We start from the raw sequence: 21,665 nt of genomic DNA, 5'->3' as shown, positions 1-21,665 counted from the left end.
GCACCTGGTTTTGGTACCTCCCTGACTGATGAGTTTCAGGCTATGATGTTTGAATGCTGTTATAGCTGATTCAGTTAGTTCCCACATTGTTCAATAGAAGTGAACTTCCTGCATCTTCCCTCTGGCTTGTTGATTCTCACCCATCCTGAGAGCAATGACTTGAATCTGTCAAAAACCTGCATACCCCCGCCATAAAATAGCTCCCGTCCCTAGGTAAGTTTAAACCCATTTTGTGTTTAAGACCAGTTTTTCTCCAATGGGGAAAGGATAGTATTTTTCTGAAGTTTCTGGATATAGTGTTGCCCCTGAGGGCATTGGTCCCTGGAGTGAGCATTCTCTCTTTCCTCTCTCTGTAGATCACAGTTGTCAACTGGAACCCTCAAAAATTTTTGTTATAAATACCTTCTTAGAATCAATGGTGTGTATTGGTTCCAAGGCAAAAGAGTGGTAAAGGCTAGGCAAGAGGAATTAAGTGACTTTCCCAGGGTAACACAGCTAGGAAGTGTCTGAGATTATTGCCTTAATTTTAAATAGGAAATGTCTGTGAGGTTTCAACTCATATCTTCCTTACTCTAGAGCCAATACTCTATTTACTGAAACTCTTAAGCTTAATGGTCTTGCCTTCAAGGGTGGTGAAGAAATAGAAATACGGTTAGATAGATAGATAGATAGATAGATAGATAGATAGATAGATAGATAGATAGATAGATAGATAGATAGATAGATGTGAGAGCATACATTTATTAAACTTTCATTTGAATCTAGAACCTCCAATCTCCAGACCCGACTCTCAATCCACTGAGCTTCCCTCAACACTAAATTTTAAATTGAAATCTAAAGAAAAGTGCTGTGTTCATTACATGGTGAAGAATAGTATCTTGACAGAATTTTCCATTTGGTTGGAGAGTGTGCAAAGAATGATCACACTCCACTCCTTATATCCAATCAGTGCCAGATCCTACTGTTTCTATACAGCCACCTCACCAATACTTTTACACTTCTGTTGTGGCTTGCCTCCATTTCCACTATTCAGAGCCTTAACTCATTTCATATAGACAGCCTCCAGAATAGTCTTGCTGACTCCACTCTTTGCTTTCTTCAATTCATCTTCCACAAAAATCCTAAATAAACTTATTAATGCACAAATAAAATCATTTAAGTCTTTTACTCACCTTCAGGGACTTCCAATTTTCTGTTAAATAACTTGATATAATGAAAAGAATAAAAGTCAGAAAATGCTCATTCAAACTCTAAATGCCAGTTGCTGGCTATATGAACTTCCTTCTTTACACTTCATTTTCCCTCATTTTTTAAAATGAGAGGTTTAGATGACTTCCAAGACCCTTTTCTCTAAATTCTTTTCTCCAGACTATCTCCAGACAAATGGGATATGACAATCAGCATTCTTTTGGGGACACAGATAGCTCCTGACAACTAGATCTAAGTAAAAGGTCAGTTGTTGGCAGTGTCAAGGGCAGAGCTTACTAGGGTAACCCATATGACTAATACTTGGTACCCTTGCCAGTATGGAAACACCTTGCTCTAGGAATCAGAATTGGAAATTTTTTCTCAGCAGATAAAATTCAAATAGGCAGGCAAAAATGTTTTCTTTCTCCTATTCAGTTCTGGACTCCATTTCTTATCCATTGTCTATAGTATCTATCCAAGATATATAGTGCTATATCAACTTTAAATGATGTTCCAACTAACCGTATAAATTATACACAGTCGAACAATAGACATGTTCATTCCACTCCCCTCCCCCTTTTGTGGATAGTTAGACCAAATTCTTTTACGTGATTGTGGATCTCATTAAAGAGGCTTTGAAGTTTTGTGGGCTTTGATTAAATCATTACAGTGTCATCCACAAACAAGAGCATCTGGAGAACTTCATCATCTAAAAGGAATCGCTCTTCTATTTGCCCCTATTCCCTATGACAGCCTTTTAAATACTTAAAGACAGGTATCATGCCCCCACATCATCTTCAGACTAGGCATGAACCATGATTCTGTGCTTCCTGACTCCATACTTGCCTTCCAGGAACTGACAGTGTGGTATAGTTGGGAACACGGTTATGCACATAAAATAATTAGAGATCAGATGTAGGATAAATTTAAGGTAAAGAGAGACCTTAAAGTCTGAGTCAAACTCCCTCATTTTTGTAGATGAGATAACTGAAACAGAGAGATTGTTGCCTTAATCTTAATTAGGAAGTGTCTGTGAATGATTTCAACTCATGTCTTCCTAAGTCCAAGGCCACACTCTATGTACAGAAACTATTAAGCTTCATGGTCTTGTCTTTGGGGGAGGGAGGAGAAATAGAAACACAGAGATAGATAGATAGACAGACAGACAGACAGACAGACAGACAGACAGACAGACAGACAGATAGATGGATGAATAGATGGATGGAGAGAGAGAGAGAGAGAGAGAGAGAAGAGCATGAATTTATTAAGCTCTCACCATGTGCCAAGCACTGTGCTAAGTACTGAGAATATAATAAATATAAAAGGCAAGGGAGAGCATGACCTCAAGGAGATAACATAACATTCTAATGGGGGAAGACAACACATTCAAAGGATAGATATTTACAAAGGTATGGGACTAATATAGGCAGAACTAGTCAGATAAGGTTTCATGGAATAAATTGATCTTGATGTCTAAATAGTGATGGCTTTAGCCATAAGTGTATGGCATCCATTAAAACGTGCCTCCTCAGAAGTGAGAATATTTCTTTGAGTAAGGTGGGAGTGGAAAAAAAATAAAATAGTGAGCCTGAGGTTTGGGAAAGATTTAGTATTATACTTTCTCAGCTGAAGTAAAGTTTATGCTCAAGTGACTTGAATAGATTCCTTAATCTTAAACTTCATACCTTCTAGTCCAAAATTCTAAACAGAAGCATGCTTACCCGACAAAAACATCCCTAGAGACTCATGAGGGCTGTGTTCTATTTCATCATTGTTATTTAGTCATTTTAGTCCTATTTCATGACCCCATTTGGAGTTTTCTTGGCAGAGGTACTAGACTGGTTTGTCATTTCCTTCTCTAGCCTATTTTATAGATGAAGTCACTGAGGCAAACAGGATTAAGTAACTTGCCCAGGATCACACAACTAATAAGTGTCTGGGGTCAGATTTGAACTCAAGAAGATGAGTCTCCTGACTCCAAGCCCAGCACTCTATCCACTGTGCCACTTAGCTGCTCAATCAATGTTACCAATTGTAAGTGCAAATCCATCAGATACTGGTTAAGTGCATGTTACATTGTATTCAGCCCTGGACTCTTGCACTGTATTCATATGACATCAATACCAAAAAAAAAATCTGGGAGTATTTTTCATATATTATCTCACAATCCTGAGAATACTTGTATTATTAGCTCTATTTTACAAATGAAGAAACTGAGTCTCAGAGAGATTTGGTGACTTGCCCGGATCAAAAAGACTCTGAATTTCAGAGTTTGAAGCAACTTCAATGGTCATCTGGTCCAACCCATACCTAGCTGCAGGCCTCCTCTTCAGCAACCCCAATCAACAATGTTCCAGCCTTAGTTTAACAAGGTCTAATGAGGGGGAGCTCACTACCTCTCAAAGCTATTAATTCCAGTTCTAGATGGGATTTTTTTTCTAACATAAAATTTAAATTTCTCTGTTTACAACCCTTATTCATGGCTCCTATGAAACCAAACAGAAAAAAAAGGTTATTCACTTTTACACATGACAGCCCTTCCAATTATAGTAGACAACTCTCATGTTCCCCTTAGGTCTTCTCTTCTCTAGTTTAAACATCAGAGCTGTTATTGTTTATTGTCATTTTTTGAAGACCAGTGGCATTCCAAATTATGGCTTCCTTCAGGTTATCCTCCTGTGAAGTGGATTTGAGTTCCTTTACCACCCTACTTGCCCCCTGGACATCGAAGTCTACCAATGTCTCTCCCAAGATCATGATATCCAGAACAGAAGGCAATACTCCATTTTGGTTTGACCAAGGCAGATTCGTGCAGTCATATTGCTGTTAAATACTAGATATAGGATTTGAACTTTTGTCTTTCCTGACTATAATTCCAAGCATCTTCCCATATTGTACCATCTAATTAACTTAGTCAACAATCAAAATCGATCCAAAGAGTAGTTTGACTGCATAGTCTTTTTTAAAAGCCTTATCTTCTGTCTTACTATCAATTCTAAGACAGAAGAACAGCAAGAGCTAGGCAATTGGGTTAAGTGACTGGCACAGGGTCACACGGCTAGGAAATATGTGAAGCATTTGAACCCAGGTCCTCCGATCTCCAGGCCTGACACTCTATCTACTATAGCTGCCTCTGCTTAACTAACTCTGAAAGCAGGAAATAAAAGATCCAATCCATCAATAGGGCCAGAATTTTAGGATAATATTAAGTACTTTTGTCTTCTCTCTGTCAGTTTTTCCTGGGGTGCCAAAAAAGGACTTGCTTTGAACTCTCAGACTATTTTATGCTTGCCTTTCATTGTATTGTCTTGTGTTCCTAGTATTTGTGAACTTGTTTTATCTTCCTCTCTGTATCTAAAGATCCTTGAGGACAAAGACTATGTTTTATACATCTTTGTATTAATTTCCACTATCACCCTACCCCACCCCACCCTCAGCCCCAGGCATGGCAGTGCCTAGCACAGAACCTTTCTATGATTGGCATTTAGTAAACATTGGCAAATGAAGGAATGAATATAAATGTCTGTAGCCTTTTTATTTGGGTCCTGGATTCCTTTAGCAGTCTGGTGAAGTCTATGGATTCCTTTTCAATAACATTTTTAAATGCATAACTAGAATATGTACAATAACAAAGGAAATCAATTATATTGAAATATAATCATCAAAATATTTTTAAAAGTTCTAGACTACAGAATGAATGAATGGGAATGATGACCAAATAACAAATTCATATCAAAATTTAAAATATTTTATACCTTTAGAGCATCGATGTCAAAATCATATAGGAACATATCCCAATAAGGCTTTATGGAATAGGTAGGGCTTGAGATCTAAAATAGCAAGTGTTTGGAGCATAAATAAATGGTACCCATTAAAAGAGATGCATTCCTGGAACTGAGAATACTTCTTTGAGTTAAGAGATGGGGAAAGAATGAAACAACAGAGTTTTTAGGTTAATCTGTGAAAACCACAAATTAACATTGTCTATGTTGTATTGTAGAGCATCAAGGTGGCCCAGGAATAGAGTACTAGACCTGGAATTAGGAAGACTCATGTCCTGAGCTCAAATTTGGCCTCAAACACATATTAGCTGTGTGTGACCCTGGGCAAGTCACTTAACACTATTTGCCTCAATTCCTCATCAATAAAATTATCTAGAGAAGGAAATGTTACCCACTCCAACATCTTTGCCAGGAAAACACAAATGGGGTCACAAAAAGCTGGACTTCACTGAAACAACTGAATAACAAATATATTGTATTTTTATTTACTTTGTTATACATTTACCAATTATGTTTCAATCTGGTTCTGGCCTGAGGAATTCTACTAGCTCTTGGCATCTCTGCTTTAAATGATCAGTCAATTGACAAGCTTTAATTAATCATCTACCAAATACTGATACTCTTCTAGGTGATGGAGATACAAAGGCAAAATCAAATAGTGCCTGCCCTCAGGGGGATTCCATTCTCCTTGGGAAGCATATTTAATTCCATTGAAGTGCTACACTTCCTTGTTGTAACCTGCATTATCAAACAGGGTAGATTCTATGCAGCTGTGACAGCTTTGATTCCATCCAGGTGACAGACTATATAGTCATTGTTCCAGGACTAGCTCAGCCTCTGCTAGAGGTTGGCTGCATGGCAATGGACTCTCTAGCACACAATGGCTCTCAAAGACATTCTATTAAGCTGCTGAGGGGTTGTAATCTACCTTGGAGAGAACACATAGATCTTAAATTCCAAAGATCTTAAATTCCATCCCTCCAGTCACTGGACTGACTACTTTTGATTTCTTTGGTCTTTGGAGCTCTCTCTCCTTCCAGGTGGAAGCTTCCTCTGTGCCAATAGAAACCACCACCTCCTCAAGTTCCTACTCTTAAGAAGTTGCCTGAGGGTACTAAAAAGTGAAAAGCTTGGTTCAGGGTCACACAGGTTGTATTTGTGTCAGAAATGGGATTTAGGCAGCTAGATGGTGCCATAGTGGATAGAGTGCCACCACTAGAATCATCTTCCTGAGCTCAAATCTGTCCTCACACACTACTAACTGTATGACCCTGGGCAAGTCACTTAGCCTTATTGCCTCTGTTTCCTTATCTGCAAAATGAGCTAGAGAAGGGAATGGTAAACCATTTCAGTATCTCTGCCAAGAAAACAGATCACAAAAGAGGTCAAAGGGTTGAAAATTACTAAACAACTTTTTGTGTCTGAAAGGCCAGTTTTCTCTTTAGTGCATCAGGCTATGTCTCATCCTATGATCAGGCATGTAAGAAGCACAATTTCAAAGGAATCACTGGATATAGGAAGGGCCAGGGATAGGCAGTGATATCCCAGGAATATTTTAGAATGTCTGTTCCATTGGTATTTAGCATCTCTTCCTTCCTTCTGTCCCACTCAAGCAAAAAGCAGGCAGGTTTCCTTTCTACACACAGCTCTAAAATAAGAACAGCTCTTTTAAATATTTCCCTGTTCACCTAAGCAGCTTAGACAGTAGGCTGACTTGATCTTCTTGTCTTTGTTCTGCTGCCATTGGCAAGTCCCCACTTCTGCTACCTTACCCAGTAGGCAATAAAATGTGGGATGTGAAAAGCACAAATTAAAAAGGTAATGAAAACAATCAACTATTTTTTAAGTCTATGTGGATAGACCACTCCACCCCCATCCCAAGCATCATCCCATCTGTTTCTCTGCATCTGCCTGCCTCCTGCCCCACATCCCTGTATTCGTGAATCTTATTCACTTCCTTCTTCTGAGTTTCCTCCTTCCTTGAATGGTGACGACAAGGCTGCTTAGTTGTAAAGAGATTGTAGCTCTTGCCAGGTGGGGAAGGAAATAATAACGAAGCCAACCAGCACCTTTTCTTAGCTTCCCTTCTCTTGGTATAACTATATCTTTGAGGAAATATCAATGAACTTTAAAAAAAAAAGCATTTACTAGGGTCTGCTATATCGGGCACTGTACTAAGTTCTGAGGATACAAATAGAAGCAAATAAAGGAGATAGTTGTTCTCAACAATTCCAGTTTAATGAAGGGGACAACATAAAAATAACTGTGCAAACAAGATAAATATGGGGAAAGCTGGAGAGAAGAGAGGAAAGGAACTGACATTAAGGGGGAATCTGGAATAGTTTCTCAAAGAAGATAGGATTTTAGCCAGTTCTTGAAGTAAGCTTGGGAAGCCAGGTGGTGAGAACTTGCCCTCCAGATGTTTCCTCAGCACATTGGACTGATTGCACCCAACAATGCCAGAATACATGGATGATTTGTGATTTCATCGATGCAAGGAACTCTTGGTGTAAGATCTCACCTTGCATATATGTCCTAAAGGTTGAGTGACTTGCCCAGGGTCAAAGAGCTACTAGTTGTCAGAGGAATCATTTGTTCTTCCTGACTCCAAGCCCAAATCTCTGTAAGCTACCCCTTTACAACTCATACCTGTAATTATAAAATAAATTTTCCTGGAACTTGTGCCCTACAGTCCCTAGATATCTGTTTAGGAGCATATTGATGCTAAATTATTTAACAACTGACTCTCTTGAGGTAGAAGAACTATATGAGAGATGTGTTTTAAGTTAAATCCACATTATTAACATTTAGTCCATTACTTTCTCAAGACAGGATAGTCAATAAAACTACCCATCAAATCCTGATTTGTAGCATTTGCTGATTTGTAAGGTACAAATGCTTACTCTGAAAATTTAACAATCAGGTCTCACAAGCCAAAGCTAACTGGTTCCAGCAGACCTTTGGATCTTTTCCTTCACTTCCATCATCAGTGGTGGAATGAAAAGGGTCAGGAATCATTGTGATAATAGTGTGTCATGTGGTAGTAACAATGGAATGCCAGAGGGCACTAACTAGGGTGGATAAGGACATAGGTGGCATCTTTTATGACATGCAGATTTCTGATCAGATGCTTCTATACCATTAAGGCTACTAGAAACAGGTGAATCAAGTGGCCTTTGATAGATTTTTTCAGTACTTCTGCTAGGGTTTTTAGGATAGCCAGATAGTGAAGGAGGTCTATTTTGGATCCAAAATGCTTATACCATGGAGATGAGAACAGTGTGGGATAACACTGAAGGATGTGAGTTTAGTCAGAGGGGCCAAGTGAGTCTGGGAGCAGAACAGAATGAAGCTCTGCCATCCCTAGTGTTCAGATCTGACCCTCTCTGTGCTTGTGCCTTTATTGTGGGAGTTTGTAGGTCTTTGTGTTGATCCATGGTAGCAGATCATGCTGCTTACATGCTAAAACTGAACAAGAAAGTGATTGTGAAGTTCTATTCCAGCTCTCGCCTTAAAACTTCCTGACTCCACTGTAATTATGGGGTTTGATCCCTCAAGAGGGGAGGGTCCCATTGATGGGCATCAGATCTAAGCTCAAAGATCAAAGAAGCCAATTTCAGGAGGGAATATAAGTAAGAGAGCAGAGGGATGAGCTATTGTAAGCTGTGCAAGGCACTAACATCACTTCTGTCTCAGTCCTCTAAGTACAGTCAAAGGACTTTCATTTTTCCTCTGCCAAGGATGTCTTGGCAAGGCTCCCTTAGAAGTTGGATGGCATTTCTTAAAGCTCCTGTCAGTTTTCTCCAAGTTCCCCCTATCCGTATGTACCATATTCAGATTTTCTTAATAATCTCTCTACTCATCAATCTACAAGTATTCATTGAATATTTCCTTTATGAAACACACAGTTTTAGGCAATGTGGAAGTATATGGAGAAATAGTAAGCATATTCCTTGCCCTCAAAAACTTACAATCTAACTGGAGAAAAAATAAATTAAAAAAACTAGTTACACTGGAAAGTCTACAATTAGTGCCCATCCAATGGCAAAGACAATAAGTATTATAGAAATTCAGAAGAAGAGAGGTCCCCATGGCCCAAGGTAATGGTAGAAAGTGGGACAACACAGGTCTTCTGGGATAGGTAAGATTCAGATGGGAAAAAAAAAGGAAAATATAATCAAAACCTGGAATACACCATATGTTGAAGGTATACTTATATAGACCATTTTGACTAGAACAGAGACCCTCATTAGGAAATAAGTTTATGGAGTAATTTGATAGGGAGACAGACAGACAGACCAAGACAGAAAGAGATAAAACAGAGAGAAGAGAAAAAGAGAAAGAGGGAGAGAGATACATATGTGCATACATTATCTGCTTTCTCTACCTTTACTCCGTTTTTCACCATTACTATCCTGATCACTGAATCTTCCCCTTTAGCACCATCTGATTCTTGAGAACATGTGTCCAAACAAAGAGGAATAGTAGGATCTCTACAGCTTCTGTCTTGGGAAATGTAAGTTATGTGACTGGATCATTAGACTGGTAGTTAATAAATCTGGAATGCAATCCAATTGACTGAACTGAAGTAAATTCTTACTTTAGAATGTTTGTTCTTCTAAATGCTAAAGAGAAAGGCTAATAGTTTATCATAGAGAATGAATGGATATATGAAGAGCACGTATTAAGTATTTACAGTGTTCCTAGGATTGTGTTAAGCACTGGAGAGTCAAATACAAAAATGAAGATAGTTTCTGCCCCCATAGAACTTATCTCTAGATAGAATAATGAGCAAGAAGGGTTCTTTTGGATTGGAAAGTTATTGGTTGACATACCTTGATTATGTTCAATGATAATATTAATTTAATTGTTGTTCCAGTGCTGGAAAGGGGGGAAGAAGAACACTGAAGACTATACATAGCAAGGCACTTTGACAAAAAGATTGAAGAATGCTGGGGGCAGCTGGGTGGCACAGTGGATTGAGAGCCAGGCCTAGAGATGGGAGGTCCTAGGTTCAAATCTGGCCTCAGACACTTCCCAGCTGTGTGGCCCTGGGCAAGTCACTTGACCCCCATTGCCTAGCCCTTAGCACTCTTCTGCCTTGGAGCCAATACACAGTATTGACTCCAAGACAGAAGGTAAGGGTTAAAACAAAAAACAGATTGAAGAATGCTGCTGTTGCTTGCCCATTCATATCACCATTCTTGTGCTTTGCATTTGGGTGGCCCCAAGTCTGTGATGCATCCCTCTTCCCACCCCCCCCCACCACTACCCATTTCAATATGTCCTTATAACAGGTATTTATATCTCTGTAACATACACCCACAAGTGGAATGGACTAGATCATGACTCAAGAAATAGTGGGTTCTTCCTCAAAGGTCTTCATGTAGGGGATGGATGAGCATCTATTAGATATATTATAGTGGGTGGGGTCTTTTTCAGGAATGCATTAGGCTAGACAGTGATGAGGTCCTTTTTAATTTCAAAGTTCTCTGAGATGAGAGAAACCAATTCATGTTTGAAGGATAGTTAGTAGGAGGGTTTGACTGTAACCGAGAGTGTGTGAAAGGTGGGTAACATGAACTATGACTGAAAAGTTAGGTGAAAGCCAGACTAGAGTGTTCTGTCTATTAGTCTAAGAAGTCTGCATTTTATCATATGTATAATAAAGGGTTACTAAAATTTTTTTGGCATGGAGGTTTCTTTTGCATGGAAGCGAACATAAAGGGATATCCATATATTCAAAAGATTGTTTTTACAGCTATATGAAGGATAGACTAGGGAGGATAAGAGAGACTGACAGTAGGAAGGCCAATTAGAAAGTTATTGCACTAGACAAAATCAAGATGATAAGGGCATGATCTAAGGTGGTGACCTTGCGAGTGGAGAGGAAGTGATCAATCAAGAGTGCTTATGAAAACAGAATCAACAAGTCTAAGGCAAATGGTCATATGTGTGGAGTGAATTAGACAGTAAAATCAAATATAGCCCTGAGTCACTAAAGCCTGAATGACTGGGAACATGGAGTTTCCCTCACCAGAAAAAGAGAAGCTGGGAAGAAAGACAGTTTATCAGGAAAGAACATGAGCCCGGTTTCAGAGGTTCCATTTGAGGTTCCAGAGGGACCTTCCAGGAGGCAGATCCAGTAGGCAGCTAGATTTGGAGTCATTCATTCATTTGATTAATATTTCTTGAGCAGCTACTACATGGAAAGTATTAAGTTCTAGGTCCCAAATCTCCTGAAGGAGGAAACTTTTGGTGAGAGAATAATAACAAATGACTCCTTGACCATGAAAAATCTCTACTCCTTTCCTCTCTCCACCCTAGCCCTAACCTAATTATTGAATTCAGACAAGAATAAATGTTAATAGCTGAGTGTCTACATCAGTAGACTTAGCACAAAGAATAAATTCAGGTTCATGGGCTGGAAACTAGGGATGCTGTGGGGATCTTTAGGATCCAACATTAGAGAAAAGAGACTGCAGACTCTGAACTCAGGAGATCACCAAGTTCCAGTCGAGGCATATGTAAACCTATCATTTATTTTCATCTCCAGACAGATGTGCTATTAAATTCAGCCAAAGAAAAACTAATTGTGTCTATATAAATAGTAGTTAAAAATGCAGAGTTGATTTGATACAACACTCCATTAGATTGCAATGCAAGAACATTGAGTGGCTTTTGTTTACTGCTGCAGGCAATTTGGATTATGGAGCATAGGCAGCTTTAGTTAACCAAATTATGTGTGAGACTGCTAGATGGAGGTATGGGAAGATTTCCTCCAGGAGCCAGTGAGGGATTCTCTATTAGAACTGAAAAGTTTATGGGCTGAGCCTTAAGCAGAGATGTGACAGCTGAGCAGGAGTACCCCAGGATGTCTCCCCAGCTCTGGGGCATTGTGCAGGGCTCAAAGAGGGAAGCACCAGCATCCCAGTCAACTGGAACATTGAGCTTTAAGAACTAAAGTCAGATGCAGTTTTCTCAGTGAGGCAATATGCTCTGCAGATCAGTGACTTATTAATAGCCAATGGTTTTCCTCTTCAGATAATTGAGCATCATACATTCATAATATAGCAAGGTATAGAGTACCAAACCAAGAAATGAAAGGCCTGGATTCTAGTCTTGTCACTTTTTATGTGACTTTGGATGAATTACTTTACCTTGCTGGGCCACACCTTCATCTGAGATGTAATCATTCATCCCCTATCAAAATGAAATTATCCTTCCAGCTCTGAGGTTCTACTAATGTATACATTTTTCAGCATCCATGGGTCAGAGCAAGTGGTTACATGTTGTATTTCTTTAAATCTTTACCTTCTTTCTTAGTATTAATTCTAATACAGAAGAGTGGCAAAGGCTAAGTAATTGGGAGTTAAGTGACTTGCTCAGGGTCACACAGCAAGAAAATACCAGATTTGAACGTAGGTCCTCCTGACTCTAGACCTAGCACTCTGTCCACTGCTTCACCTAGCTGCCCCATCTTGTGTTTTTTTTTTAATCAGAAAAACCTTTCCATAAAAATCTACCCTAAGTAAGACAAAGACAAATTAGTGGGGCCTTTCCTCCACCTCCTGTCTAGAGGTTGGGAATAAATGAAAAAAGAAAACTAGGGAAAAATATTAATTCAAAATTACTAAGGAGATATAATTTAAAGGATAAACTATCAAATTCTAGAATCCAATAAAAGCTAATACAGAGATCTGACTGCTCAGAACCCAGTCCACCTCTTGGCAGGATAGTGACTCCTCTGGATTTCTGACAGCATAGGAAAGAAGGCAATTGATTGCTAAATGATCATCACAACTGATTGTAAAGATCTAAAATCCCTTACCAGGTTCCTGGTTGTACAGGAGACCCAATATGATACTATGATATGATATGATAATAATATCAGCCAGGAGAAAGGAAGAGTGCTAGATTGTAGCAGAAATCTTGAGGCCATCATCTTAGTTGCCTCCATGTAGCAGAAATATAGAATCACAGAATCTCAGAATTGAAAGGGAATCCATGTGGTCCAACTTTACCTAATTAAAAATGGCATCCCTAATATTTCTTACTAGTTGTGCAATCTCTGCCCAAAGACCTCCCCCTCAAAAGACCCCATGACATCTCTAGAGAGCCCACTCTGCTTTGTGACAACAACTATTAGGAAAAAAAAAAAGGAAGCATGGCACTGTGGTTAGAGTTCTGAACTTAGACAAGGAAACCATGAATTTACATTCTGATCAGGCAGATCTCTAAAACTAAATCATAGACAGGTTCTAGCATAATTCAGGTAATTTTTTCAGTTTTTTTATTCAAAGATATTTTATTTTCTCAATTACATGTAACACATTTTCAAAAATGTTTTCTGAAATTTTAAGATCCAAATTGTGTCCCTCCCCCCACATTGGAGATGGTAAGCAATTTGATCTGAATTATACATGTATTATCATGCAAAGCATACTTCCATGTTAGTCATTGTTGTAAGAGAATACTCATACAAAACCAAAACCCCCAGATAAAAGCACAAATAGACTAATGTGAAAGAGAGTTTGATTTGATTTAATATCTGCATCTGACTACAGTAAGTCTTTCCCTGGAAGTAGATAACATACTTTATCATAAGTCCTTCAGAATTGCCCCAGATCATTGTCTAATACAAGTATTGGCAAGCAAAGAAGGTGATCTCTCCATTTTTTTCTCAATAGTCTCCATCTTCCTTAGTACAGCCATATTTTAGGGTCCTGTACTTTAATCACAGTGGCTATAAAAGAAAGAGCACTAGAATAATGGAACAAGGAGACCTGGGAACACGTTGCCCAAATTTATTGCGAATGTCAAATACTTTTTTTAAACCCTTACCTTTCATCTTAGAATCAATACGATGATGTATTGGTTCTAAGGCAGAAGAGCCCTAAAGGCTAGACAATGGAGGCTAAGTGACTTGCCCAGGGTCACATAGCAAAGAAGTCCCTGTCTCCAGGCCTGGCTCTCTATCCACTGAACCACTTAAATGCTCCTTTTCAAATAAATCTTTCTTAGCTGCTTTTCTCTGATCTTTCTTCCAGAATTCCAAATTCCTCATTCTGTCTACCCATTCTTTCCCACTATGCATCACCTTCAGGGGCTCAGACACAAACAGCATAGGACCCTGAACTAAAAAACTAAAAAATTCTAACCCCTTGTTTTCCATAACCTGGTCCCAAATTATTTTTTGAACCTATTCTCCCACTCTTCTCCAGCTCAAACCTTCCTAGTGGAAGACTAACCAGTCTTCTACACTTGTTCTCACCAAATTCATAGCATCTTTCTCTCCTAACACCTTTGCTTTATCCCACCAGCTCCATCCAAATTCTACCTTACTCATCCCTCAAGGGCCAAATCAAGTTTCACCTCCCGTAGGAAGGCTGTTCTTACTCCCCCAAACTAAAACAGTCTCTCCTATGAAATTCCAGGGCACTTATTGACTTATCACTCATTTGACCTTTATCATTTACTGCCTTAAATCTATCTTACATAAGTCCTGTCTTTCTAAGTAGATTGTAACCTACTTTGTATTCCCCTAGCACAGGTCTTTGTACATAGTAATACATAGTAATAAAGTTTTTCACAGGAACTGTAAGTTTTTAGAATTAGAGGTGACCTGACATACATCCAGTATACCAGGACTCCATTTTATAGTGGAGAAAACGGAGGCCCAGCAATATTAAATGACTTAACTAAGATCACACAGGTAATAAGTGCAGAACTGGTATTTGAACTCAAGACTTCTCTAGGTGGTAACCCAAGTCCCTCTCACCACATCCAACAATCACTCCTTTCTAATGCCATTTGATTTTGATTGATTTATTGAGATCCTTAGGCAATGATAATGTGCATTTCATCAATCTATAAGCTCCCTTTGCTACAACTAGAGATTTTGATTTCTTCATTGTTATCCAAGGCCATTGGGCTCTGCCTCCATTTTTTTTAACTCTTACCTTCCATCTTAAAATTAATACTGTGTTTTGATTCTAAGGCAGAAGAGCTATAAGGTGTAGGCAATAGGGGCTAAATGATTTGCCCAGGGTCATATGGCTAGGAACCCAGGACCACCCATCTCTAGCCTTGGTTCTCAATCCACTGGGGCCCCTTTATTTTTAGTGCTGAAAAGGCCTACTAGATTTTGCCCTGGTCAGTCTGCCTTGGTCTGACCATAGCTGGAATATTTATTCAATCTGGGCACCATATTTTTAGATGAACACCAGACCACCACCAACAATGAGCATTTTAAGATGGTAAAGATACTGGATACTATGGCATGTAAGATTCAAAGAACTGAGGTTGGCTAACTTGGAAAAGAAAAATATGGAAAGACAGAGTAGGTATTATCACTCTTTTCAAATAATTGAAAGACCATTCTAAAGAAGAGGGATTAACTTTGTTCTGCCTCCTCACAGAAGGCAGAGCTAGAAGAGATGGATGGAATTTGCAAAGGAGCAGTTTTCAGTCACATATGAGGAAAGACTTGTTAACAATGAGAACTGTCCCTAACTGGCTGGCTTCTTTAATGCAGGACCTCCTTATTTCAGGACTTCTCTAATGAAACAAATATTGACCTGTATCTTATTTCAGGAGGGATTTATGTGCCAATAATAGCTGCATTCAGTGGTCTCTGAGCCTCCCTCTAGCTTGGAGATTCTGAGATCCCTTCAAGAAGTTAGAGATATATATTTTAGAGATCCCTTTGACACAACTGAGAAAATTGGATGTGGAATCTCAGACAATAAGGCTAATAAATGAATGATGACCATGGGATCATCCCAGTCATTGCTGTGGGGGAAGAGGGGTTGCCAAATTTCATAATCCCTGAATTTTTGAGATTATAGAAATTTCCCTGTAATGCTTTCAATAATGAAAAAGCAAATAAAGCCTACGATGAGTATTAGAGTCCATAGTACACATCCCATCAGTTTAAACATGCAGTTTCAGCACCCCCCCCCAATATGCTCTCTTCTATTACAATGGCTGCTTTAAAGAATGTTAGATATGATCTTTTTTTCTGCTAAGGCAGGGGAGGGGGGGGAACCTCCACAAAGAGAGTATTCACCTCACTATTTAGCCAAAAGAGGACTCTGTCCAAAAGTCAAAAACCAAGGGCCTGGAGGGGAAAGTGGGAATAGGTTGACAGTAGTTAAGGATTCTCAGGATCTGACAAAAACAGTAGAGATGAATAAAAGCCTACTTAAAAAAAAAACTTACTGTGTAATAATGGAACAAAATATCTGAAAATTGGGATAAGAGCCAACACTGAGGCTGGGAAATTGCATTTGAGTAGGCTGAGTGCCTGGCCTCAGGCAGGAGGTTCTGTGACTCAAACTCTAAAGCAGAGAATGAACTCAGCTTACTCCTTTCCCACCCTCACTTCTTGCTCTTCTTCACCTCCCAACCTGGCTTCTTAAAACACCCTTTTACTTTCTCTAGCTCATCTTTTCAAAGCATTCTGAGTGTTTCCCTCTCTCACCTTGACTCTGTCCTCTCAAAAGTATTTAAAACCCACTCATTTTCCATTTTATTCTTAGAATACAGTAGAATCACTGGATAAGAGCTTCAAAACTGTTAGAAACCTTAGAGACCATCTAGCCCAACCCCTTTGTTACACAGATGAGGAAGCTGAAGTCCAAAAACATTAAGTGATTTGCCAAAGGTCAGAGACAATTCAAACCCAAGTCCTCTCACTCCAAATTCAGCAACCTTTTCACTGCCAGGCTGTTAAATCCCAGCTAAAATGTGAGTATCTACAGGTACCTACCATCTCTCCAAGACCCCATTTCCCCCATTCCAAGCAGGTCTGTTGGGATTTCAATTTCAATTTCCCAAACTAGTTGATTTCAGTTCCATGGTGAACCTAAAGAGTTGTCCCTGGTCTTTAGGAAATGAGGCAAGGGTCAGGTTGATGACTAGCCAGACTTCCTTAGACCTGTGGTTTCCCCAGTTTCAGCATCCCTATGGTAACCCCTCTGCGACAGTTACCAAGGTACCACATTTAATTATTCACCAGTCAACTGTCAAATAAAGATAATAGATCAGTCATGCTGAAATAATTTCATCCCACAAGTCCCCAGATTCCCAAGAGCTCTTGGGGATCTATGCTTCACATCCCTCCCCCAGTTTCTACCCAAAAAAAGCCATATCAACTCATTCACCAATTCTGTGTTTCACTTTACAGTTTCTGCCACCTTAGTTCTAGTATGTCAGATTCTCAGGTCTCTAAGGAAAGGATTAGGAGATGAAATGGCTCAAGCAATGGGAAAACCAGTTCATGCTAGTCTTAAAAACAAACATTTGATATCAACACCAACAATTACTTGGAACACGTTGGCCTTCTTGGCTCTTTTGAGCAGCCTTGAGGAAACCAACTCCTTTTGAGTGACACTGGTAATTGTGTCACTTCCTCTATCCACAATGTCTATCCTTAGTTTCCTTGATGTTTCAATAATTTAAAAAAACTTACCTTATATGTTAGATTTGACAAAGCATCAGTTTTAATTCAGAAGAGCTGATAAGGTCTAAGAAATTGTTAAATATCTTGCCCAGGTTCACACAACTAAAAGCGTCTGAGGCAGATTTGAACTCACGACCTCCCCATCTCTAGGCCTGGTTCTCTATCCAATGAGCCATGTACCTGCCCCTTTTCTATAGCTTTTGACCCTTTTGATCACACTATTCCTCCAGATATTTTCCCTTCCATTGACTCCCTTGATACTGATCTCTCTCTCTCTCTCTCTCTCTCTCTCTCTCTCTCTCTCTCTCTCTCTCTCTCTCTCTCTCTCTCTCTCTCTCTCTCTCTCATTCTTCTTTTCCCTATAGGTCTCTCCTTTTCTGTCTCTTGCTTCATCATTCATCAATTCATCACTTAGCCCCTGCCCCTTAAGTATGGGAATCCTTGGAAGATTCTATCCTGAGCCCTTTGTTCTTTTCTATACAGACTCACTTGGCAATCTTATAAGCTTCCAGGTGCTTAGGTATCAACTTTTCAAAATCCCAGAGGCATCTTCAAGTCAATCTTTCTAAAACTGAATTCATCATCTTGTGTCTTTCCACCAGCTGTTGTTATTGTTGTTAAGTTGATTAGTTGATGTCCAATTCTTTGTGGCCCCCTTTGGGGTTTTCTTGGCACAGAAACTGGAGTAATTTTGTCATTTCCTTCTCCAGTTAATTTTATAAATGAGGAATCTGAGGCAAGCTAGGTTAAATGACTTCACTAGGGTCACATAGATAGTAAGTGTCTGAGTTGATTTAACTCCAAGGCTGGCTCACTATCCACTGTGCTGGCTAGCTTCTATATTTATGGCAAATAGAGCATGTTTGACCTTTACTGGACTTGTAGTTCACTACTCCTCCTAACCTTTATGAAATAGGAACTGCTGTCTAATCTTGCTTCCTTCCACCTACTGCTTATGAAATTTGTTTACTACACATAACTTTTACATTTAACCTTTACATTCACATTCCTTTCATCTTACTAAATTAACTTGTCAAGATCTTTTTTGATACAAATTCTCTAATCCAGTGCTTTAGCTATCCTGCTTAGCTTTGGGCCATCTGCAAATTTCATCAAGAATCCATCTGTGATTTAATTCACATCATTAATAGAAAACATTCAATACAAGCTTAAATGCAGATCCTTCTTAGCTGTGTGACCCTGGGCAAGTCACTTAACCCCTCGTTGCATAGCCCTGACTGCTCTTCTTCCCTGGAACCAATTCTTAGTATTGATTCTAAGACAGAAGGTGAAGTTTTTGTTTTTTGTTTTTTAATGCAGGTCCTTGGAGCTCCTTCCCCAGAGACTTCCTTCCAAGTTAAAGTGGAACCAAAATTAATTGACAAAATGAATTTCAATAGCAAATCCATTGCCAAGTTTTGAAAGTATAAGTTGTATGTAACTTTAAAAATAGAGATCATGTTTTATAAAAATAACTTTCTGATACAATATGAAAAGATTAAAAAAAAACCTAGAGCAAACTATTTCCAGACAATTAAAAAGAGGGTCAGATTTTTCTTTTTATAATTTTTCTGAAAGGAAGATTCAATTAAAAAAAGTCTTTAGGCAAACTCTGCCTATAAATATAGACAGCAGCATATCCTTGATGGTGCTTTGGATGCTAAACTTTAAAATGTATCAATATATCATTAAATTTTAAAAAATTAATGGAATATGTCTATATGATATTCAATATACAATATAAAGACTTCAAAGTATATCCTTAAGAGTTTATGGCTCTGCATAGATTCTTTATGTAAGGCCATTCAACTCTTTCTAAATCTTTATAATTTTACTATCTTCTACCATATCTCTCTCCATCTTTTCCATGACAATAAGAAGATATTATTTCAAATGCTTTGCTAATGTCTAAATAATCTTTATCTCTAGGATTCTCCTGATCTACTAGCTTTATGACCAAATGGAAATCTAAATGGAAATAAGGTTAATTTGGTAAACTTGGCTCTTGATACTAAATGGTAAAGCTTATTCTACCCACTTTATTCACCAGACCTAGTTCCATGTAGGTTTTCAGTGCTTCCACAAATCAAAGCCATATTCCAAGAATGAATAAAACCACAAGGTATTATAGCACAGAGCACATTTCCCAATGATAACAATAATAACTAGCATTTGTAGAGAATTATAAGGATTATAAATCACCTTAGAAGTACTAGCTCATTTGATCCTTACACAACCCTGGGTGGTAGAATTTTTGTCTTTGTTTTTTTTTAACCCTTACCTTTCGTTTTTGAATCAATACTGTGTATTGGTTTCAAGGCAGAAGAGTGGTAAGGGCTAGGAAATGGGGGTTAATTGATTTACCCAGGGTCACACAGCTGGGAAGTGTCTGAGGCCAGATTTGAACCTAGGACTTCCCTAGGCCTGGCTCTCAATCCACTGACCTACCCAGCTGTCCCCTCTGTTTTTGTTTTTGTTTTTTTGCATTTTCCAGATGAGAAGGTTGAAACAAACAGAGATTAAGTAGCTTGCCTAGGATCATACAGTAAATAAATGTCTAAAGGCCACATTTGAACTCAGGTCTTCCTGAGCCCAAGTACATCTTGACACCATACCACTTTGCTTCTTAAGAATCTCCTGCCGGCTCTGGAGGCAGTTTCACAAAAGCAGTTCCAAAACTTGTTGAATAGGCATGAGACCACTGAAGGGCATAATTTGGATGTGTAGGTTTAGCCATGATTATGAAAAGGAATCATTTTTGTTTTCATTGCCACTGCCATTTGTTACACCCTTTATACCATGACAGCTCATATTTGCATAATATTTTGAAGCTTCTAAAACATTTTTCTCACAAGAACCCTGTGCACTAGAGGTAGTAAAGGGGTTATTATGTTCATTTTACAGATGAGGAGAATGATATTCAGAGAGGTTAATTGCTTTCCCCTTGGTCACACAGCAAGTAGATTAAATGTCAGTACTGTCATTTCAACTTGTATCTTTTGATTGCAAATCCAAAACTCTTCCTACTATCCCATACTGCTTCTCTGCCCCAGTAGATTTATCTTATACCAAAGTTATTCTTATCCTCCCCCACCACTGGTACATATATGCACAGGTATTATATTTGTATTATCATTTGTATCAGATAAATCTGAGACCCAGTGATATCAAGTCACTTGCCAAAGGTCCTTGACTACTCCAAAGTTCTTGCCATTTGGCTTTAGTGCAGAAAGATTGGTGCTAAACCTACAATCAAATGAAAACTCTGTGTCTACTGTGATAAAATATAATTCAACATTTTCTTTCAAAAATACCTACTGTGTGCAAAGAATTGTTTGCCATATACTAGTGAGTCTTCTGGTCTTTCAAACAAATCTATAAAAGAAATAAAAAAGGACAGATCTATCAAATCACATCCAATGATATACAAATCAAAAAGAGGTTTTTAGGAGCCATACTATAATCAGGAGTTTTGGGGTGGGGCAGCAGCAGGTAATTCCCAAAGAGAAGAATGGATTTTGCTACAAAGTTTTGCCATCCAAATGCAGAAAAATCCAAAGGACACCCCTCCCCCCGGGCTAGTTGCCATAGCCAAAATGAAAAGGTGTCAAACAATTTTGTGAGTAGGTGGCTGAGGGATCCAATCATCTTCCTCTGCTTGGGCCAAAGAAGCTGATCTTTGACTCTTTTTTTTTGTCATCTCATTAAAGCAAAACTGGTCAGATCTATGACCAACCTCTGATCTATGTACAATTAGATTCTACTCAAGCAAGCACTTATTTCATTTTGTTTTTTGGCACAAGGGCAATAACACTGCCTGGAAACCACCCAATGACACTGATTTGAAATAATGTTTTAAGTAAAATATCTCACTGAGTCTACAAGTCAGGTCACTTTGTTCTTAGGGTGCTATTGCCAGTGGTGATGCACTATGGTGATTTATAGTTAATACAGAAATCATCAGGATGAGAGAAGAGAGAAAGCACATGTTGCCATGGCCTCAATTTGTCCTCATGGCACTCACCATTCACTCTTAAATTATGCAGGCAAGTAGCACAAGAGGTGTTAGAGATTCCCTAGTCTAGCCCAAGGGGAAGATGGCTTTCTATCCTGAATCAATATCTTCAGCCTGAAAATAAGGACTTCAGAGGTAGTGCTAATAGTATATGCTATTCAAAACAATTACAATCTTTTGTCCCTTTTTGTCAAAAGTGGAACATCAGACTATA

The 21,665-nt window shown here is 38.8% G+C and overlaps 1 protein-coding gene across 1 annotated transcript in view; it reads left to right on the top strand.

The window, feature by feature from the left end:
* Window positions 1–21,665, top strand: part of FAM78B (family with sequence similarity 78 member B) — a 139,659-nt gene that overhangs the window by 99,827 nt on the left and 18,167 nt on the right. The gene's annotated exons all lie outside the window — the stretch shown is intronic.

This window comes from Monodelphis domestica, chromosome 2, assembly GCF_027887165.1.
Source record: "Monodelphis domestica isolate mMonDom1 chromosome 2, mMonDom1.pri, whole genome shotgun sequence".
Taxonomy (NCBI): Eukaryota; Metazoa; Chordata; class Mammalia; order Didelphimorphia; family Didelphidae; genus Monodelphis; species Monodelphis domestica.
This window is presented reverse-complemented; position numbering and strand designations above follow the sequence as displayed.